Here is an 18,605-nt window from a genome sequence, read left to right on the forward strand (position 1 = left end):
GCGCCGCTGTTGTTGGGGTCCACGATGCTCATGATACGTGCAAACTCAGCGTCGCCCTGGCAACAGCAAGAACAACAGGTGAACCGGGGGAGGCGACGCTTACATACAGACAGACGCAGGAAGACGAGACGGGAAACGTGGAAAACACCGGGACTGCCAGGAAATAGACTTAGCCCGTTGGTCACCGACACAGCGGCGGCCCCAGTGTTTAGACCAGTCCCACTCATGCAAACACAGACATGAAGGGTTAACAGTGTTGGGGAGGAGTGACCTGCAGCCAATCACAGCTGACTTTAACTACCGCACTAAGAAGAGGTGGTTTTTGTCGTTTTTGATTTAAATTTTTTTAAAAAGCTACAAATATTTCTTTATTGTTAATATTAATTATCAATTTAACCCTTAAAGACGTAGAACTGTTTTTGTGGCAACTTTAAAATAATTTTGTTCTCATTTCTTGAATGATTTGTCACCATTTATTATAATGTTATCTTCTGTGTTTCTGATTTTTCAGTATGAATCATATTTTCCTGTATTTAATTTACTTCATGTAGAGGTTTGTGTTTATTTTTGTTCTCCTGATCTAAGGATTCCTGAATATTCCCAAAACTTCCCTGTGTTACTGGGCCTCCTTTAGATTTGTAGATTTTTCAGGCGTCTATGAATATTTTTTTCTATTTAACATCTAACAAATTCATATGTGAGCTGTATTAAGACTTAAACACCTAGAACTATTTCTGTGAGTTTTTCCCTCTACATTTAACTTGATTTAACACCATTTATTATATTATGCTTTCTATCTTGCATTTCTCAGTGAAAATCATATATTTTCCTATGTTTCCTGTGTTTCATTTACTGATCAGGTAGATGCTCATAAAATCTCAGAGGAAATTCTGAGGTTATCATCTGAAAAACTGAAGAAAAATGGACTTTTTCTGCAAAATATATTGACTCAACATAAAACAAGTCAAGTTTCAAACGTCTAGAAATGTTACTATATTTAATCATACACACTGCTCATTAATCTCTATTACACTGAGTATCTTTATTTTATTAAAGATTTAAAAAAAAAACAGAAAATGAAATTAGTCTCAACTCAAACTGAATTTAGAGTTAAAAATGTCATTAATTGTTTAGCTCTTCAACAGTTTTATCCACTTTATTACGTTCCAGTATTGCCATGGGTACCAGGACATGACCCTGTGGAACTCCAGTAGTAACACTTTGAGGACATACTCTGAGCTACACAAACTAAACACAAAACTGTAACGCAAACATCACAAAATACATCTTCAGCTCCAGGTATTAACACTGTCTTTACTGTTAATTTTGCAAGGTTTAGATAAAATGTGAAAATGTTTATTAAAGTTCAGCATTGTTGTCAGTTAGTGACTTTTTTTAGACCTGTGTTAAAGAGGTTTTTAGTCTAAAAAGGTTTAAGTTGAAGACAGTTTCCATGGAATAACAAAACAGACCCAAAAAGTTATGAAAGCTAAACTTGAGCTAAATTTCAAGCAGTTTAATATGGCCTGTATAATAAAATGCTAGTTTTCAACCATTGACTTAATTGTGTTGTATTTAATTTAATTTCAGATGCGTATAGTCATCATTTTTGTTTCATTGCTAAGTTTGGACGTTTCCCAACGCTGCTGTTAGTAACAGAAAACACTGAGGACACGTGACTCAGTCTATGAACACATTAGACTCAAAACAAACAGAGAAAAACAGAAATCTGACAAAATAAGACAAGAAGCAAAGACACAGGCAGAGAATGAGGTCTGCAGGTTCTACGTCCAACAGAAGAATTAACGTTTCTGAATAAAAACGCTGATTTAAGCCCAAACAGGAATGTGAACAGAATACTTTAAAATCACCAAATGGATTGAGACAATTTCTGCAAAAACCTAATCAATAAATTGCAATTCACTAACAAATACAAAGTGATTTGCAAATTAAAAATATGATGGATAAAGTACAGTGTTTTGAGCACAGATAAAATAAACACATACATGATGCCAAAGAAACAACTAAAATGTCTTAAAAGTACTAAAAATATGCATCATGTTACAGTCTTTCTACTGGGTTTGTGTTGATTATTTCACCTCCACAACAGCAGGTGGCGCTGTTACAAGTACAGGTGGTAACTTTGAGCTTTTTAAACCCTTTAAGTTCATTGTAAGGGTTCAATAATGTTCTAGATATTATATTTAGGGTATTTTAGGACTTTTTCTTAGTTTGCAAACCAAAATGTTTTGATTGTTGTGTTTTTTAAAAACATTTATCTTTATTTTATTTAAGATTAGCAGGGATTTACGTCAAATTTTAACTTTATCCATTTCAGTCACTGTAAAAACAGATCAACTGCAAAGAGGATAAATATTCTTAAAGTCCTGTAGTTTTAATAATGAGTGGAGGTGACGTTATTGGAGCTGCAGACGCCTCCTCCTCCCTCAGCATCACACAGCAGCAGTACCAGGCTGTTTCCTGTCGAAATGAGCAGAGCCCGGAAATCATCTGACACCATCTGTCCTGAACGCTTCTGTGGACCGCCACAGCAGAGGAGGAAGAGGAGGACAGAGGAGGAGGACAGAGGAGGATGAAGACAGAGGAGGAAGGGGAGGAAAGAGGAGGAAGAGGAGGATGAAGATAGAGGAGGAAGGGGAGGAAAGAGAAGGAAGGGGAGGGTGAAGACAGAGGAGGAAGGGGAGGAGGATGAGGAAGGGAGGAGGATGAGGAGGAAGAGGAGGAGGGCAGATGCACAGAAATACGATGGAGGAGGTGAGTAAAGGTCGGGAGGAGGAAGAAACAAAAAGATAAAAGCACAAACAGTTAAACAGAGTCAGAGCAAAGTAAAACCAGCAGACAGATGGACAGACGGACAGGGGGCGGGGCCTGAGGGGGCGGGGCCTGAGGGAGGCCACGCTGAAGCAGCACAAAGCGACAGAGACCCCCGGTGGACAAACAGGGAACTGAACTCCATGCTGACGATGGACCGGACCGGACCAGACTGAACCAGACCAGACCCCCGAGCAGGACCACATGGACCGGTTTAAGGAGATTCAGAATCCAGGCTTTTCAACCAACATCCAAACCCAATCAGAACTAAAAGACCAGATCTAAAGGCTGAGTGTCCAGTCGACTTCTGCAGTTTGGAGTTTGGGGTTTGGATGGTTTCCATTTTATTATCAGCTCCAGAGTCAGTCTGGACACGTTACACACATTATTTCAGTTGGATGTTAGTTCCACCTGAAGTTGTTGGTAGTTGGAACCAAATATGTTGAAGACTGCAGTGCACGTATTATTTGTCATTTGACTCTGTTGTTGTTTATGGATAATTTGTTTATACGTAGTTATACTGTTGTTGTTACTGTAATTTCTATATAAATATTTTTATATCCTTTTACTTTTATACTTTTATGGTTGTTGCTTCATCTGGTTCTGGAATAAAGGACAAGCTGTTTGTCATTTTCATACATGTGTGTTTCACATTTTTACTATTTTTTCACCTACTCAAATTGTTTAATTGAATTGAAAAAAATAATTGATAGCTGCAGCTCTAAATAATGTATCTTTAATTAATGACTGAATAACTTTTTTTCCCCCAAAAAACAATTCAATTTTGATATCTAGATTTCAAAACGTTGCATCTTGGAAGTGTTTAGAGATAAAGTCATACTGTAAATGAGAAAAATAATGGGTATGACCCAAAATTTATGATGGGAGTAAATTTACTCATCTAATTTGCATATTGTGACATCACTGGGCGGTGGCCATATTGGATTGTAGAACTTTGAACATATTTACATGGAAGTTTTGTTTGTGCTTTTGTTTTTTGTCATTTTATCCTTAAAATAAATGAACTTTAAATATTAGTAGAAAAAAATGCAGTAAGTTATTATTTATTTATTTTCAAATCCAAGCAACAGAGTAGACAAATCTGTCCTCATCTATCCAAACTAAACATAAATGAACTTTACTTACTAAATCAGCTCGGGCCTTTAATCTGGATTTTCTTTTTCACTTTGAATAGAAACATGTCCTGAAATGGTGTTAGGATTGAAGGGGCACATGTCCGTCCTCTAATGGTGGGAGGTGGTAACAAGATTTGGAAACTATCTGGAGTTATTATGGTCTGTTTTGTTCAGTTATGTTACTATATTACTTACAATATTGCAACTATTGCTCTTAAAGGGTGAATAAACACATTATTTCTTGGTCTGTACCATCGTTTTACATCCATGTTCTTACACAGCTGTAGTTTAGACTCTGTTTTTGTTTGGATTCATGTATTGATAGCACTGACTTTGGTTTGATTTAAGGTGTCGGTGGTGTGGTCTCCTGCTCAGGGGTCCGACAAACCCCCGGTCCCTCCTCCGCCGGGTCCCGAGGCTCCTACCTGCTTGTCGTTCTCCACATCGTAGCCCAGACTGATCAAACAGGCCTTGAACTCCTCGGCCATCAGGGCCCCTGTGGTCCTGAGATCGGCCAAACACCCAATCACAGAGCGCCACGTGGAGAGGACGCCGCGACCGCGACACACGGATGGACGGGGTGGAGGTGGAGGATGGACGGGATGGAGGGTCCACGGCATGCAAGGACCAGGACATGAGGACGAGGACGGACACACACACATTCATGGATGGTTAGACAACAGGACGTGACTGAGACGTGAAGAAACGTCACCGCTTTCACAGCACATGAGTGTCTTCGGCAGCAAAAATCCACAGATAAGAATACAACAAACTGGATGGATCTACACCTGCAAGCGGCTATACCCGGGTCCAGCACCAGACAACAGATCCAGAGTGGATTAGACTCACAAAATTATCCACAACAAACCCTTCAACCAAGTGCATTTAAAGTATTAAATTGTTAAACTTGATTACAAATCTCAATGTTTCTCGCTTTTTTGTGTCGTTACTGTCCGATGTTTGAGACCTAAATAACACTGGTCAACAATATTTTATAAATTATCCACCTCAGAAATTAAATGCTAAATCTTACATACTTTAATAAGATAAACTGGAAACAAATGACCAAAGTGTTGGTCATATGATGTTTTCAATGTATATGATAAAATTATATCATACATAAATACAGTTTTGTTGACGATTTCCCCCATTTTTATTATTTCATTGATTTCCTTGATAATCTCTTAATTTTGATCATAATTGAATTCATTTTTGTTTACTTCCTTGTTTAGTTTCTTCATTTTTGCTCATTTTAATGATTATTTTCCCCCTTTATTTAATATTCTATTAATTTTCTTGATTATTCTCTTTACTTAGTTAAAGAGTTTGTTACTTTTTGCTCATTTCCTTTTGTTTTTGTGATTCATTTACCAATGAAAAGTCTATAAACCAGCATTTGGACTTAAGGTTATTATTACCTCCGCCAAGGAGGTTAGGTTTTTGCCAGGGTTTGTTTGTTTGTCTGTCCGTTAGTGTGCAACATAACTCAAAAAGTTATGGAAAGATTTTGAAATTTTCAGGGTTTGTTGGAAATGGGATAAGGAAGAAATGATTAACTTTTGGGGGTGATCGGGGGTGGGGGGGGCCCACTGATCAGCCTTGGCGGAGGTCTGCGCTCTCCGAGTGCTTCTAGTTTTTTTTTTTTTTTTAAATAACGACTGAAACTTGGTAAATTTTCATCACTTTTATTCAGGAGGTTTTTCACTTGTAGACCAGTGGAATCAGATTCATCAAGGAAAAATGTAGATATAAAATATTCGAGAATGTTTGTGCTAGCGCCCCCTTGTGGCCAATATATTGCAGTTTTTTTAACTAAAGCATTTCATGGTGTTTTATCGCTGATTAAAGTTTAACCTCTCTACCTCCAATTAAGTTTCTGGATTTACTTAAAAATAATAAATCTATGTATATATGCATTTACATATATGTGTTACTGTATAATGTGTTTACATAAATCATATCATATTTGTTCAGAATAATATAAAGCCAGAAACCAAATTATTTAATAATAAGTATCAGGCATATAATAGTATATAGTATAGATATGCTTAGACTAGGAAGATTATTACTGTCATTAATTTTTAAGGAGAAGGGGTGGGAGTTTATAAGTTATGCTTCTTCTCACTCCTTCTCAAATATGTATTACATGTCTTATGTTTAAGTGTTTTGTTTATTTATTTTTCTGTTTTGACATTCATATTCGAATAAATACATTAATCAGTCAATCAGTCAATAAAAATCTGGGTAAAAACAGCAGCTGGTGCTTGGACCCAAAGGTTTGATCATTAAAACACTGATTTTCTAAAATAAATCCCAGGAGTTTCAACTGTCTCAGAACATGTAAAAGACAAGTATGAGTGACAAATACAACAGTCGATTATCACAGAAAATGTACGTTTCAATATGTTCCTGAACGCTGTGGATCGTGTCGTGCCGTCGACACACAGATGTGACGAAAAAGACGTTTCTCACACAGAATGATGCATGATGGGATACATGAGAGACCACATGACCGGCCTTCTGAGTGTTTAAAGCACGGTCATGTCAGACATTAACACCAGGCAGTGACAGTGTGACGCAGCAGTGCATCATGGGACGACGGCGCTGCTCAGATTTAGACCAAACAACAGAAATAACCGGTGACATGTGACGTAAACCCCAAAAAAACTAAGAAATTCAGCAAGAAGACGATCATTAAACTAAAGAAGAAACTGTAATACAATAAAATGACTTTAATATAAAAGTGAGATAATAACCCAGTGCTGCTCTGATAGAATGAGGTTATTAATTATGTAGTAAAACTTTTAATAAGATGATTTGTTTAGTTACTGAGTTACTTCTTTGTCTCCATCAGCAGCGTTTACACCTGGAATTTAACACCTGTAACTGTTTTTGTGGCATTTATTATCAACATTTAACCTTTTATAAGTGATTTATCATCATTTATTATAATATTATCCTCTGTATTTTGCATTTTACAGAGAAAATCATATATTTTATGATATCTAATTTACTGATCATATAGATATTCATTATGTAAATTCAAAGGTTATATAAAAACAGAGAAAACTGAAGAAAAGGTGATTTTTTTCAGCAAAACATCATTAACTGAACATATAAACAACTGTCTCCATCCGCTGTCATTTATTAAACTACATGGACTTTTTCATATTTCTATTTTTTCTATTTAACATCTAACAAAAATATAAAAGAAATATGTACAAAGTATTAAGACTTAAAGACCTATAACTATTTTTGGGGAGTTTTTCCTCTATATTTAACCTGATTTCACCATTTATTCTAAAGAAATCTTCTGTATTTTACATTTTTCAGTGAAAATCATGGGTTTTCCTTTATTTAATTTACTGAACATATAGATATTCATTATGTAGTCAAAGGTTATTATATAAAACCGGAGAAAACTAAAGAAAAGGTGATTTTTCCAGCAAAATATATCATTAACTGAACATAAAAACAGGTGTCTCCATCCGCTGTCATTCATCAAACCACATGGGCTTTTTCAGTATTTATTTTTCTTTTTTCTGACAAAAATATAAAGGAAATATGCAACGTATTAAGGCTTAAAGACCTATAACTATCTTTAACCTAATCCATCACCATTTATTCAAGAAAATCTTCTGCATTTTACATTTTCAGTGTAAATCATGTATTTTCCAATATTTAATTTAATGATCATGTGGATGTTCATAAAATCTCTGAGTAAATTCAAAGGTTATTATATCAAAATGGAGAAAACAGAGGAAAAAGTGACTTGTTCAGCAAAAACAAAATAAGAATATATAAAACTCACCTAATTTTTTCCCTTAATGCTGTGTAATTACTTTTAGTTTGATGCTCTGTGATTCAGATGAATGTACTGATTGATTCTTTACTCAGTGGTTAATTTCCGACAGTAGGAGGTGATGATGTTTACTGATTATCTGGTGTCGTGAAGAAGATTGATGGAGTATCGTAAACCACCTGCACTGTTGACCATCCTAACCCTGTAACTCATTAATAGATGTTAAAACAGCTGATGAAGACAAAATAATGTAACCAGCAACATGTGAGATTTACCAGAAAAAAGATAAAACCTGCATCTTAATTTCAGCTTAAAATGATGGAGAAAGTGCATCTGATATAATTAATAATCCAATCTTCTCCTTTATAAGGGTGGTTTTATAGAGTCACGGAAAAATTATTAGACCTTCAAAAGTCATCAAAAACAACGGTTTGCAATCCAATACTAACTCCTGTGTGTATCATGTGACTAAAACAGACAGAAAAGAAAACATGGAATGCCTAAAAGCACTGTTTTTGTCAGTACAATGCCATAGATATTGATGTAAGAACTGAAGGGATTTTGGTTATTATCAAGAAAATGGAAAATGGATAGATATCAGCTCTGAAATTAAACTACTATGAGCTATTTTTGTTGTTCATTATATTTGTCCAAACAAGTCCACCTTTAGTTGTACCAGGCATTAAAATGAACAAGAAATGGAAGAAATCAAGAGTGGTCTAATATTTTTTCCGTGTAAACTGTGGTTAAACCCTGTTTCCTCTAAAATCCCAGTGAACTGTTAACTCTGCCGCCGCCGTGATCACCTCCACATGTGCACGTTTGTGTAGATGTAACCAGGATGAAATACTCACACGCTTGGCTCTCCTCTCAGCCAATCCTAAGGTCTAAACATCCATTCAGTCACGTTACACATTAACACGGAAACGGTTCCAGACTCACATCACACGTCACAGCAGGTTGAACCCATGAAACCATGGGATGAAGATCTGAAGACGACTTTACTCAAATATTCACAGTGTCGATGCTTTTCAGACTTAACATCGGATACTTTACTCATTCATTAGCGCATCATCGGTTTACGGTGAAAGCCCCTTTCCACCAGATTCTCGGGAACTTTTATTATCAGGAACTTATTTACCTGGTAAGATAATTCCTGGTAATCTGTGTGGTTTATGTTTCCACCTCAAAGTTCCTGAAAATTTACTCAAATGAGGCTCGGTCGTTTCCTGTTGCCAAGTCGACATCCAGGTGAATTTCTTTTGAGAGTTTTTCGTAAATATGTTTGACAAGGACCATAAGGTCATGGAGGAGGAGGAGGAGGAGGAGGAGATGAAGATGAGGAGGAGATGAGGCTGAGATAAAGCAAATTTCTAATGTTCCACCAGTGGGCTGGGCAGTTTAAGATATGCAATGTTATTTATTGTTGTTGTCAATTTATTTTTCTTGTTTCTTATTATTACTACTATTATTATAATTACTACTATTAGTTACATACTTATATTACTTATATATCATTGTAATGCCTACTATTACTGTAATCACTATTGTAACTTTTATTCTGTGATTATTAAACTATTTATATATATGTGTGTGTTATAGTGCATATTAACGTAATAATTTATTATTATTCCTTTATTATTTGCTGTTTCTACTAGTACTTTATGTGAAATGGCCTGTGTTTTCACTACTGTTTTTATAGTTACTGTATTATTTTCTTGTAATATTTATTATATGTGTACGTTTGTTGTGCTGCTACTGGAAACTCTATTTCCTGAGGGTTCTGCCCAGGGGATCAATGTTCTGTCTAATCTAATCTAATTTAATCTAATCTAATATTCAGATGATTGCAATGTACAGGTAAGAGTGAGACAAATACAGTCAAGTGTGTATTCACCAAATGGACGTAATCATCGTCCACTTCTCGTATCTTCTTTTGCTGTTTTCCAAATTATCAAAACTAAAACTCCGTGAAATATTGTAGAAACAAAACAAACAGGTGTTCAGCTGCAGACTATGCATCTATGGAGGTGAACAGAAGTGGGGAACGCTGCAAGTGTGTTCCACCAATCACTGTTCTTCAACACTCAGAATCTGAAAAGGCCCGCCCCTGGTCCAGGAACTTTTTTCAGGTAAAGTCTGATGTCGAGGGAATGTTTTTTAACTGGGTATTTTTGGTGGAGATGGTAAAAGCTCCTGCGGTGCGAAAGGGGCTAATGTGGACACTGTGAAGATCTGAAAGAACATCTTGAGGTCTAACATCTGCACAGACTTCAGAGGCCAGTTCACATCTGAAAACACAGACACAAAAGCAGCGGATGAGCCATGACCCCTGACCTTGTCGAAGTGGTTGAAGGAGGCGCGGTACTCGTGGAGCTGCTCCTGGCTGATGCCCTTGGCGTCACGCGTCAGGATCTGGTTCTCGATCTCGTTGATGGTCCTGGCGATGGTGGTCAGCAGCTGCTCCCAGCCCACACGGAGGTGCTGCAGGGGTCAGGGGTCAGCACGGGGTTAGTTACAGTTTTTTTATCAGCATCACTGGATTCATAGACTTCTCTTAGCAATATGGACAGATCTGCAGCAACAAGATTTAACTTAGCCTTTTCCTACATACAAAGGGTTTTTCTGTCATTAATAAGGAAGGAGTTACTCTATAATTGCAAAAAAGTACATATTTAGGGTGATGTGAAACTGCAGAAATAGAAAAAGACACTCTCAAAACTCAATTATCTTGTGATTTGTTAGATTTGGTTTCAGGATTTTAGTTTTTTCCAAACCACAACAGACAATAACTACAATTTGACCTAATCTCAGACAAAACACATCTAATTCACTTCTATTTTACTTCCTACATGAGTAATGTCACCATCCAGTGTCACAAAAAGCTTGGGTCACAGTTGAGGGTGTCCTAAAACTCTCCATTTAAGCTATTTGTTTCTTCACATTTTTAAATGAACAGTCTCTGGACCTTTCGCTTTCACTTTAATAAATAAAATCCTGAGTGAATTTTCTCTGGTAAAATAAACACAACCTCCGTAAACCTGACAAACCAAACACCTGTGTATTAAAGCTGAACCTGCAGCCTTAATATACAGTGGTTGGACAAAATGGAAACACCTTCACCTCAAGATGATAATGCCCCAATCCATACAGCTAGAATTGTTAAAGAATGGCATGAGGAACATTCTAATGAAGTTGAGCATCTCGTATGGCCGGCACAGTCCCAGACCTCAACATTATTGAGCATTTATGGTCAGTTTTAGAGATTCAAGTAAGACGTCGATTTCCACCGCCATCGTCTCTAAAAGAGTTGGAGGGTATTCTAACTGAAGAATGGCTTAAAATTCCTTTGGAAACAATTCACAAGTTGTATGAATCAATACCTCGGAGAATTGAGGCTGCAATTGCCGCAAAAGGCGGACCTACACCATATTAAATTATATTTTGTTGATTTTTTAAGGTGTTTCCATTATTTTGTCCAACCCCTGTAATGTCATCAGGTGGGTTGCACTGCCCTCTAGTGTCCGTTTGAGGAACTACAGGTTTTATCATCCCTGCAGTGTGTATGTGGGTGGACGTGCGTTACCTCCATCGTGTAGTCGGTGTACTTGTTGTCGAAGATGAGGGCCTCCTGGATGAGCGTGTGGTTCGACTCCAGATCGTCGATGTTGGGTTTGTAGTCGATGATGCTCTGCTCGTAGTCTTTCAGGTTGGTCAGCTGATCCTCCAGAGTGCCGTTCATCTCGATAGATATCCTGCCAATTTCCTGACAACGCAAAAAAACATTAAAAAAAAAAATTATGTAAGTTTTACAGATAAGATACAAAATAATATCAACGGCATAGCTTCTCTCTTACATTATATAAAACAGTAGGTAATATACTACAACTGTACAGTGTGTATAATGACAAAATATCAAGTTTTAAATTAAGGAATTCTATTGAAAAAATGGATTGGAAAGGAATAAATAAATACATTTTTAAAAAGTAAATGAAAATAAAGAATAAAGTAAAAATAAATAAATAAGTGAATAAAAAGCATAAAAATAAATATCTTTGTTTTACATAAAACTAAAAAATAATAAAGTAAAAATAAATAAATGAATGCATTAACAAATAAATAAAAATGAAATTAAAAAAAATAAAAATATTCACAGTCATGGTAACTATATGGTCCATAAACATCCTTCATCTTCGTCATTATGATTAAGTTTTGGACATAATCAATGAAAGGTTTCCATATCTTTTCAAACTTTTGTTTTTTTTTATGTAAGTATTTATTTTATTCTTTCGATAGCGGGGTTTGTTAACATCTGTCTCTACCACTGAGTCACATTTGGTCTTTAACTCCTTTTCATAAAATGACCTGTTACTGTACTTAATCTGCCTGAAGCTGAATCAGAACAGAGACAATGTCCACGTCTACACGTCCAATTGTCCAAATGACTCACTATTAGTACAGAAACAGAAGAGATATGATGATGGAAATAAAAGACAGGAACAGAAAATTACATGAATATTCAGGTTGATTTCTGTGAGGAACGTGTTTGCTGGTAAAGTTCCATCCAAATAAGTTTAAAGAAGTGTTAGTTCTTTAAAAACCTGGAAGCCTTCAGATCCAGATGGCGTCCCATCTGAAGTCTTTAAATCCGTTTTTGCACCTTTATCGACTGAAATGTTAGAGCGCTCACTGCAGCTGGTCTGGATTAAAATGAAAACTAAAACACTAACTGTGACTTTTATCATGATGCAAACCTTTATCAGTTCAAAGCACACATAGAGCTGTGCAATGAAACCATCATTAATATTACACACAAACCACTTCTTTTGTCCTTAGGGTTAATTTTATTCATATCTTGAGCTAAATCATTCATCAGCTGTTTCCTGCTGGACTCAGATTGCACTCATTTTACTAAACAATGGATGAAATAAGCAGTGAATCATGACGACTGAGACTAAAAACAGTGATTTATCTTGCACTTCTTAATATGATTTCATGTTTTCCTCTTACATCTTTGACAAGATAAGACAATTAGTCTTTCTCTAATCTACATCTCATATCTTACAACATTTCTGTCTTATACCTTGTGATGTCTTTTTGCATATTATACAACATTTTTGTCTTGTTTTGTCCAATTTAACACAACAAATAGCCTCTGGTTTTGTCAGTTCTTATAACTTCAGCCAACACCACAAATGCATAAATACTGAGTTTACATTTATCATAATTACAAATGTAAACCAATATGAAACCATACACTAAAATATGCTAAATACACACACAAAAAAAGCTAAATACACAATCAGGGTATCTGCAGGTTTGATGAAGCTCAATTTATGACTTTTTCATCATTATAACCACATTATTTAATTTTTCGCACAGTTCTTTGTATATTTCTTTAATTATCATATTGATAACATTGTTTAGTACATATTATACAAACTACTCTTCTATTTGTGTTTTATATATTTATATTCTTTGTCTTTTTGTTGTATTGATAATTTCTTTCCTGCTACTTTATTATACTTAAATGGAGCAACTGTAACACAAACATTTTCCCCTAGGGTTACTAAAGTATTCCGATTCTTCTTTGGTCATATTTCAGTTCTTCCGTTCACATAAATATCAGTCCAACAGGCCTCACAGTTATTGTGTTAACCAGTCTGAACCATGTTTCAGTCCAGCTAATGTTCCATTTGTCGTTGACTAATGTTTCTGCTACTGACGCTGCTAAAGCTCATACCTGAACCTGACAATGTTCATCGCCATCACACTTATGGACTATCATCCAATAAATGGGAATTGGGTGATACCATTCAGATGCACCCCTTTTGGCCAAAATGTGCTGTCAACAGTAGGAGGTAAATTTTGGAATATCCTGCCCCTCCCAATAAGAGAGTGTCCAACATGCAACACTTTTAAAACTCACTTAAAACAGCAGCTCCTAGAAAACAAGTCACTTTGAATTGACGTACATTTCATCACCCATACACTGTCTCTGTTTAGTTGTATGTAAGTATAGAGGTGAATGTATAGGCTAATGCCCCCGTGATCATCCTATGTCTATTTGTTTATTTGCTTATTTTGATGATGTCTATGTCATCATTATGTGCATTTTTAAATTTTTAATTGATAGCAAATGAGTGATGTATTAATGTTGGCGGTTTTATGTCTTGTTTCTGTCACCTGTCTAGGAACTGCAGATGAAAAGTAGTTATTTTTACTAATTCTGTTCATAAATATGCATGGTCCCAATTAAATAAACCAATAAAATAAAAATAAATAAACAGTCAACGGCCAGTAGTTTGTCAGTTGGTCTTAACTTTCTCATGATGCAAATTCAGTCTTTCAGTTGAAGAAGCTGCATGTTTATTTCAACTTTACTAATGGAAATCACTGAATGTATATTCCGTGCTGCTCTAAATCTGACTGGTGGAAACATGTCTGTCCATAAATGAGCTCACCTACCTACAGAACAGATGTACAGTTCAAAACCGTAGGCGTGATAACAAACAGTACCATTACCATGGCTCCTAAATCCTCCAACTGTAACTTCTATGAGCTCACTGTTGCACAATGTTGGCTTTAAGACTGTGACAAAGTACAAACAGCTGAGCAAAGACCAACCACATTAACACAAAGGGAAGCACCGGGACTAAAAGCGTGGCCTAATCCATTACCTCCATCTTGTTCTGTATCCAGGGGCCGACGATGTTGGCCTGGTTGGCGAACTTGCTTCTCAGGGTGTCGTTGGACTGCTGCTTGGTCAGCTCCTCCTGCAGGGCCTGGTCACGGAGAGGCACCAGTTGCATCGCCTGCAAACAAACAAAGGCCTTAACAACAACAACCACAACTGGAACATAAAGCACCTGCAGCTACACTTAACATTGTAGATGGACACGGACATTAAAGAACAGTCTACGAAACTTTAAAAAACAGAAAAATAATCTGTGCTAATATTTCAAGTCTGCTCATAGTTCATAGAAGAAAAGATCTGAACAGACTTAACATGGTTGTCGATACTGAGGCGACGGTAAGGTAAGGTAAGAGTAAAGGGAAGGTGAAGGGAAAGGTAATTAAGGGTAAAGATAAGGTGAATGGAAAGGGAAGTTAAGTTAAGGTAAGGAAAGGTAAAGGTAAGGTGAAGGGAAAGGGAAGCTAAGGTAATTTAAGGTAAGGCAAAGGGAAAGGTAAGGTAAGGTAAAGTAAGGGTAAAGGTAAGGTGAAGGGGAAGGGAAGTTAAGGCAAGTAAAGTTAAGCTAAGGTAAGGGTAAAGGCAAGGTAAAGGTAAGGTGAAGGGCAAGGTAAAGGTGAGGTGAAGGGAAAGGGAAGTTAAGTTAAAGGTAAGGTGAAGGGAAGGGGAAGTTAAGGTAAGTTAAGGTAACGTAAGGTAAGGCAAAGGTGAGGTAAAGGTAAGGTAAGGTAGGATTTCCTGTAATAGTTGATAATGAGGAAACCAAGATAAATGTGACTCTATATTGAGTCTGGACCTACAATAATAGTTTCTGAGAAAACATCCAGTTACTAGCTGTGTTTCCATCCGATGTCAGGCCAATTTAACCCAAATGTTTGAAAACTTGCAAAAAAAAAAAAAAAAAAAAAAAAGAACGAGCAAATTCCAAGTATTTCTAGGAAGTGGGCTGCATTACATCATCCGAAGGTGGAACTGTAGGTTAGACATGGCTCTAACAGAGTACAGAAGGTACCACAGTCTGTTATTAGTTTCCATGGTTGTAATGTTTAGTCTTCCACAGATGACAGACCTGTTGCACCACACATTATAGCACTTTGTCAAAGTATCTGGGAAGATACCACAAATACCTGACCTAGCACATCAGACTGTCCTTTCTTTACAAGGGGCCCCATATTTTGTTTTATTGTATTTGAAATTTTTTAGTCTTCTGTATATATAGTCTTAGGAGTAAGAGGGATTTTTCTATCGTATATTTGCATTTGTATTTATTGTGCTTTGTGTATTTATGTGTGTACTGCTGCTGGATGCTTCAATTTCCCTCCGGATCAATAAAGTATCTCTAACTAACTGAAAACTGAAAACGTTTTTCCCCAAATTCCCAGAAATGTGCATTTACTCTAGTTAAAAAAACAAAAACAAACAAGCAAAAAACACCCTCAAATGAACAAAAACATTTTTTCAAAATCTTGGCTTTTTTTTTTTAAATTCTGTGTATATTTTCTGATGCAGAACTTCAAAATGCATGGAACAACCAAACTAATATATGTACATCGGTAAATGTGGAGGTTGTTTAAATCAAAGTGTTAAAGGAGAGATTTAATTGTGCGTCATCAGCATAGAAATGGTAACTGAATACAGAGTAGTGGTATCATAAATATAAAAAAGTAAGGGGCCTAATAATGGAGCCATGTGGGACTCCAAACAATCCTGAAAGATAATAAAACCAATCTGAATACAAACCTGAAATGCCTACCAACTTCAATTAAAATATTATGACTAACTGTGTAAAAAAAGCTTCAAAATGATCCAAAATATTAAAACACAGACAGTTTGTGGAAGGACATTGACGAAAACGCCTCCAACATCACAAAAGGCTACTGTCTTCCATGCATTCTTTGTTGATATGGTGGAAGTGGTGCACTACCTTTTCCCATTTCTCGTCAATGCTCTCGGGTGTGATGGTGGTGTAGGGGTTGGTTCCGCTCAGTCTGATGCCGTTATAATCTGCGATTTTCTGGACCTCGGCCTGGATGGCCTGGATGGCCTCACGCTCCTTGTTGGCCTCTGGAAGGGTGGACTTGAACTGATCATGGGCTGTCATCAGACCCTAAAGGAGGAACAACAAGAACACTTTAGCAAAAACAGCAAAAAAAAAAACAAAAGAGTGAATTTCTTGCAAAACAAACAGTTCTTGAGTTCTTTATTCATTAAATTTCTTCAGTAAGGATAATTTTGAACATCTCTTTCCAGATTGCAGATACCTGGATCTCTTCAATGTTGTGGACGATGAACATGTCCTGCAGGTCCTCCATAGCTCCCTCCATCCAGTTGTTGAAGGGCGCCGCCCTCTTAGCGTACTCCAGGTACAGCTCATCTATCGACTCCAGCTGCTTTTCTGTCCTCTGTCAGCGAAAAAACAGGTGAGGTTAGTGGATTTAAGAACACAACTTATACTAATACCAAGAACTCTATACTTACTGCACTACTTATACTTTTTGTTTGACAGGCTTTTAGATAAGGGTAGGTTTTATGAACATTTGGTTTTATATTTTTATGGCTGTGTCTGTGTATATAACTGTGTGTTTTTATTGCTTATGTTTTTTTTTTGTTTAGTTTTTTACTAATTTTATTGATCATCAAGCTCAAACACTGATCACATACAATCATGAACACTCCTTGACAATAAAACTCATTTAACAATTACTGTACCAGTTAATTTCCAAGTAGGAAGGGGAAAATGAATAGCATAAGTCAAAGCTAAAGAGAAGTTAAATGCTGGAAATCTGTAAAACATAAATAAATGACTGAATCCCTGCTGCATTAGATGTGTAGATGTGCATCATGTGACTGACAGACTGATGGGTCATGGTTGAACTCTGACCTCCAGGGACTCGCGGCGCTTCTGGGTCAGGGATCCAAGGATGTCCCACTGCTCGCAGATCTTCTGACAGCGAGTGTTGACGCTAGGGGAGTCGTAGTAGTCCAGCTCACTAGAACAGAGTGAAGGGCAGAGTTTATCTCAAACCACAGTCACATAGTCAGTGACATAGTAGCCTCTTAAGACCCCAGTGCCCACAGTTCTGTCTGTGTTACCATGGTAATACTATGTGATGCTTCTAGTAATACATTCATTCTATACATCCATAACTAGAAGAATATCAGTTAAAAGCTCAATGAAACCGACTGTCAGAAAACAGAACACAACTCAAACTACAAACACTTAAAAGGTAAAACATAAACCAGTTGAACAGTCTGAGACCAACGCATGTCAGGCAAAAGTAACTCTACAGCGCTAACCTAACAGCACTAAGCTCACGCTGAGCATATCCAACAGTACAAGGATTATTTCTCGAATGATAAAACTCACAGAAGACAAAGAAGAGTAAAATTCTTTTAATAAATAATAAAATAAATAAAATTATTAAATTAAATAAAATTCTTTTAGTAAAAAAAGTAAATTTTCAAAATTTTGTTAAAAAATTTTTGTTCATTTTCTCAAAGACTTTGTTCAAATTCTTTATTATCTCCATGTTTTGTTCATTTTGCTCACTTTATTTGTTCATTTTTTCGATGGTTTTGCTCATATTTTTCTCATGTTCATTTTTGTTAATTTTCATAGACATCCGATTGTATGTTGATCTTTTGGTTATTTTTTCCTCTTGTTCTTGATTACTTTGTCCATTTGTATTTTTTCCTTGGTGATTTTGTCAATTTTTGTTCATTTTCATGATTATTTTGTCAATTTTCTCAGTGATTTTTATTTATTTATTTTTTCACTCATGTTCATTTTTGTTAAGTTTCTTTTTAATTTTTCATCTTGTATTCATTTTGTTAATTTCCTTAATTTGTCACAGTCCATTTTTTAATACTGTCAGCAATTTTGTACATTTCTTTTAATTTCATTCTATTCTTGTTCATTTTGTGTAATATTTCTTCATTTTCTCAACAATTTTGTTCAAATTCTTTATTATCCCCATGTTAATTACATTACTAATCAGTAAAATTCACTTAACGGGACAAAGAAGAGCACAAATAAAGGTCACATTATGAAGCCATGATTCTGTCTATGCTTGCCGTTTTCTGATCATGTCATATGAATGAAGTTTCTGCTGTCGGGTAATCCATTGTTTTGTTACATTAA

At 36.1% G+C, this 18,605-nt stretch overlaps 1 pseudogene; it reads right to left on the reverse strand.

Annotated features, from left to right (window-relative positions):
* The window catches only part of LOC115431161 (alpha-actinin-4-like), a 122,304-nt pseudogene that overhangs the window by 2,199 nt on the left and 101,500 nt on the right, over window positions 1-18,605 (reverse strand).

The sequence above is a fragment of the Sphaeramia orbicularis genome, chromosome 13 (assembly GCF_902148855.1).
Source record: "Sphaeramia orbicularis chromosome 13, fSphaOr1.1, whole genome shotgun sequence".
Taxonomy (NCBI): domain Eukaryota; kingdom Metazoa; phylum Chordata; class Actinopteri; order Kurtiformes; family Apogonidae; genus Sphaeramia; species Sphaeramia orbicularis.